Raw genomic sequence first — 5,512 nt, 5'->3', positions numbered from 1 at the left:
CGCCTCCTTCGTGCCGTTGGAGGGATTCGTTCCCGCGCTCGCCTCTCGCACTCGAGACAAATCTCGCAGTCGCCCATCCCTCGTATCCTATCTTCTGCGTTCTGAGTTCGATCTTCTCTACCGCGGATCGTATCCTCTACAAAAACCTCTGTCTCTCTCGATCTCTTGCGACATATGCGATCTCTTAATCATTCTTTCTCCTTTTCTGGTCTATATGGGGCTTTCGTTTGGTGCGTTTCAAAGGGGCCGAAAATCTTTGAGGGGAAAAAAACTCTGTCATTTTCTTCTCTCACTTACTTCTTTAGCCTGTTGTACTTGGGTTGGTTTTCTCTTACTGTTGGAGGAAGGATTGAAGTGGAGTGCTTTGAAAATTTTTTTGTGGTTTTTCTTTGCTTCAGGGAGGTACTTTCTCTCCCCCCCCCCTATGCCTTGTCTTTTTTCGGTTTCTCTGCCGAACCCCTTAGCTTAGTGCAGTGGACGATACAACATGCTTGAGTGATATTACACTTATGTCTTGGTACTCAAACATCTAGAAATGAAAATGTGAGCATGTTCTAGGAGTTAGACTTGATTACTTGCTTAAAGTGGTGAAGCTATGTATGTGGTGAAGCTATGGCATGTTTCTTTTTACTGTAGCATATTTCTATTGGAAGCAATTAGGAGGGTTGAAACATGGGTTTGAGACAATTTTAGCTCCTCTTGCAAGCATGTTAGGATATGTATCATGAAGCTTTTCATTTATTCTTATCTAGCATGAGACATTGGAAGGTTTATTTGGTCTTTCACACATGTGGAAGGCTCGATTTTAGCATGTTAAAACCCTTTTTGGCTTGAAAATGCATGTTATGAAGAAGTTCACTTTGATTTAGGAAAGGTTCTATAGTTTGCTTTAATAATTTAGTTTGGCTCCTCGAGGGGGGCATCTTTTATGCTTGAGGGAAGTTGATTCATGCTTAGAACGATTATATTAGTGGCCTAAAAATACTTTCCATGATACTGTTATAGTTTAAAACCTATTTTGGCTCCATATACTGATGTTTTAAAGGCATGTGGACTATTCTTTGGCCTTGAATGACTCGGTTTTGGGTTTTTGTTGGTGCTCGGTTTTAATTTCAGGAGCATGGAATGTTGATTTTTATTGAGGCTTGGGTCTTGACTTTCGTTGAGGTGTTGAAGCTCTTTTACTAGCTTTGAGAGTTTCGTTTTGGCCCTTGCTGGTTTTCGGTTTGCTTAAAAGTGGCCGGGTTTGGATTTATTGTCATAAGTTGTATTTGTTGGCCTATAAAGTTTTGGTTCGATCTCTATGGGGGCTCACCTGCGTTTACTTGTTTTCTGCTACCTGCCCCTGTTCGAAGCAAGTACTACATGCAAACCTTAGAGTTAAGACTTGGTATAACCTACTCTATGTTGGTTTGGCTTTAGCCCCTGCTGGGCTCGGTTTTGGCCATTTGTTGGTTGTGGTTTTTGGCCTTAGTTGAGGAGCTCGGTTTGACTCATTTTTAAGCCCTTGCCCGAGGGCCTGGCTTGTGTTCTGTGTCGTCCTTATTTGAGAGTTTCCGGGTGGTTTCCTACTCCTACCCGTGAGACCTATTGAGGGTGCTCAATTTGATTTGGTCCTTCTTGTTGGGCTTAAATGGCTTGAATGTTATTGATGAATCAAGTTTGTCATCCAAAAATACATGTATATGTAGTATCTATAGAGTGAGGTGATTCAAAATGAATTGAACATATTTATTGAGTCTTTCTTGAAAAAATTAGAGCCGGTTTGGGATGATTTATGAAAGCTTGTCCATTCATTCTCTTATGCATATCAAAGGCAATACTTTGGCAATACCTAGGGTGGTTTTCCTTTTGTTACTTTGGTCGTGAGCCTTGCTCGATGGGCACTGCCCCTGTGGTTTTTCGGCTTTGCCCTCTACCCGTGAGATTAGCAGATGGAGGTCTTCTTCTTCTTTGCTCTCTACCCGTGACATTAGCAGATGGAGGTCTTCTTCTTCTTTGTCCCTCACCTGTGGGTTCGTGTTGTGTTGAATTCCTCCTTGTCGTTTGTGGCCATGAGTTTCTTATATGGGGTTTGGTTTGATTTGTTTTGGCTCCTACCAGCAAGCTAGTTGGAGCTTGGTTGTGCGTTTTTGGCCTTACCCGTGACCCTCTACTCTTTTTTTTTTCTAGGCCCTGTTTACTGCCTTGGCCGAGAGCCTTGGTAGCTGTCCCCTTTTCTATTGACCCCGGCCGTGAGCATTTATGTGGCTTTATTGGAGGGTTCTATGTTTATTTGATATATGAAGCTATTGAGTAATTTGGGAGTTGAAAAATCTTAATTTTGGCATAAGTTTGGAGGTGCTGATGATAGTCTTCCCTGGGTCACTTTCCTTTTGTTCAATTCATGGAATTTGGAGGATTTTCAAGTCTTATTTGGGAGAACGTTTGGTTGAATTAAATTGAGCCCATGGAAGATATTTTTGGAGGATTGACACCGATGTAGGGGAGGTCATTTGTGGGTGATCGTCGTGTCGGTTCGGGCCCGTTTCGACTCGTTCGAAATAAGATTTGGAAAGGACACCTCCTTGGGTTGATCAAATTCTAATAGAGTGAGATCCTTTTGGATTGATTCAAGGACCTCGGGCCCTACCTTCTCAGGTCTTTTCATTACAAGTTTTGAGGGCTGATTCATCTTCTGTCTTTACGGTGTTTTAGGTGGATCGGTGACTCCTCTCTCTCACCCCACTTTTGTTCTTTTTTTCCTTGTTTCTTGGTTCGATTTTTTATGTTTATGTCCGATACATAAGTGTCCACATATAGTCTTTTGCTATACGTGAAACCATCATGCAAGATCGCAAGTAGGTCGGTTTTGTTTTGGGACTTAGGGCGGTGATGACAAAAGCATTATACATGAAACCATCAAGTAAGGTTGCAAGTAGGTCGGTTTTGTTTTGGGGCTTAAGGCGGTGATGACAAAGGCACATTGGAGATAGAGCAGAATGATATGTCATCCTACGACATCGGGATCCGATGATCCGATTCAGGGACCCATCAGGATCCGATTCAGGAACCCGGTGAGCTGTAGGATGACAGTATCATTCACCGACACAAGAATAGCGGGAGTTGACTCGAACCTTCTTAGGTTGTTGGTAGCCTTATGCCCAATAGCGCGATCGACTCGTAGACAACTACTTTTCAAAATTGATAAAAACAAATTTGATAAGAACAAATACACATTTTTCTAAAACAAAAATACATTTTTCGCTACAAACAAAATTGATACAGTTACTTTTTGCATGTTTGAAACCTATGTGCATGCTGAAAATATAAATTTAAATACATTTTAAACATCGGTTGTCCACTTGTTGATCACCTGTTTAGGCTAAGAAGTACCCTCCAGAGTTAGGTTCGATAGGACACCCTTCTAGTTGAGTGACGGACTTTATACATCCGGGTGACCGAGTAGTCTTTGACGACCCTCGAGTACTAATATATAGTTGAGCCTAGCCCCGACCCGAGTGCTTGCGGTCCCCCTCTTTTCGGACTTTTTCAAATATTTTTCTTGAAATTTTTAAACAAAGCATTCGTGGTCTCTTTTCAGGATTTTCCCGTGTTTTCTATGATTTTAATCAATTTGTCGATTCGTCGATTTCCTCACATTTCTCTTGTCGTTAGTCTTTTGACGATTTTTCTCGAGATTTCTGGACGATATTTCTTTTTTTCGTTTATATAAAACATTTCAGCCTGTTTCCTCAAGTTTTGTTGTTTGTACCTGTTGCATCAATTACACCTAAGGAACAGCGGACCTCCCAGGTATACAGGTTTGTTTTATGTTTACAGCATATTACTTTCTTGCAAATCACCTACCTGCTGTATTTTTTTTACTTTTCTTTTACCCCGCATGTTGTACTGTTCTCTCTACTGCATATTCTATTGTTTGTCATGTGCTACATATTCTACTATTATGTTATACACTATACAACTTCAACATGTTCCCTATAAAATATCTGAATAACTACAACCATAAGGCCGTTGGATTTGACATTATAACATGACACCCTAGAAAACTTAAACTCGTTACGACAAGGAGCTTGGAACTAGCGCGATGGGCAGCATGACCATCTTGAACAGCAGAACATGTCTTCCCTAGCTAAACCATTCATTTCATAGAAATTAAAACAACAATCCATAGGATTTCGAGGTTTTCTCCTAACGCAACATAAATGCAACATTTTATTTAGGAATTGTATAGCTCTGCTGTACGATCTAAGCCCTAACTCGTTGTAAGATTCTGAAGTTGTCGTTCGTTACGACTTAAATCCTCACATCTTCCAGGTTATTTGTGTGATCGTTTCACACGAATGTAAGCCCTAAATAGATAAAATTGACAGAATAAAACACTTGAATATTTCTCCTCGAAACTGAAGTCAAACCATAGGGTAGACTGGGAAGTCACCGAGGATCTCCTCTGGATCTGTGACATCCCCTAGTTCTTCTTCCTTTAGATTCTGTAATAAATATTCCAAATTTGAGTCATTCCCCTTTCACACCTCTTTGTCCGATTTCGTTGAAAAGTCCCATAAAATAATTTTTCCTAATTTTTATTGAGAGTATTCTTAAGTGACTTCAGTCATTTAAGATGTAATTAACTATAGGTGTTTGCCCTTATAGAATGTTTTTTCAAACCCAACTTAAAATAAATCCTATTTAATTCTTCATATTAAATATGAGAATTTGTCGGCAAATAAAACGGTTTCGCAGACCAAACGGACGTCATATATTTCTTAGTTTATTTGATCGAGTCTCATCCTCAAGTCTTGTGTTTATCCCTCAGAATCGATACAAGGTTTAAGGTAGAGTGCTCTTTCATTTAAACTGTGAAAATTATAGGGTCAGTTTGATTTCATATTTTTTTAAACTGAAATCTATATGTAAATTAAAACGTCATTCCGAAGCGGGCGACGGGATTTCGATTCCGACAACCGATAGCTTCTTACGGGCAACCCCACAAATAAACCAACCCCCGAAATAACGCCGACAGAAAACTTTGGGGTTTTATAAAATCCAATTTTTTTGTAATTTCATTGGCAAATTGAGTTTGTATTAACATTGTTAATATTAAAGATTTGTACAATAACAACAACAACAAGCTTTTATCCCACTAAGTGGAGTTGGCTACATGAATCCATTTTCTCCATTGCATCATATTGAGTGTTATATTTTCATTTAATTCTAATAATATAAGATAATTTTTTATATAATATGTTCAAGTCTTTCTAGGTCTACCTCTGCCTTTCTTAACATAATTGAATCTAAAACATCTACTCTCCTAACAGGATCATCACAGGTCGACGTTTAATGTCATCAAATCATCTAAGACAACTCTCTCTAATTTTGTTCGCCACTGGAACTACACCAACCCTATCCCAGATATATTCATTTTGCATTTTGTCTCTAAGAGTAAAGCCACCCATCCACCAAAGCATTATCGTCTCGACAACACTTAACTTAGTTTCATGCTTCTTTTTTA

Source organism: Phalaenopsis equestris, unplaced genomic scaffold, assembly GCF_001263595.1.
Source record: "Phalaenopsis equestris unplaced genomic scaffold, ASM126359v1 Scaffold001132, whole genome shotgun sequence".
Taxonomy (NCBI): Eukaryota; Viridiplantae; Streptophyta; class Magnoliopsida; order Asparagales; family Orchidaceae; genus Phalaenopsis; species Phalaenopsis equestris.
This window is presented reverse-complemented; position numbering follows the sequence as displayed.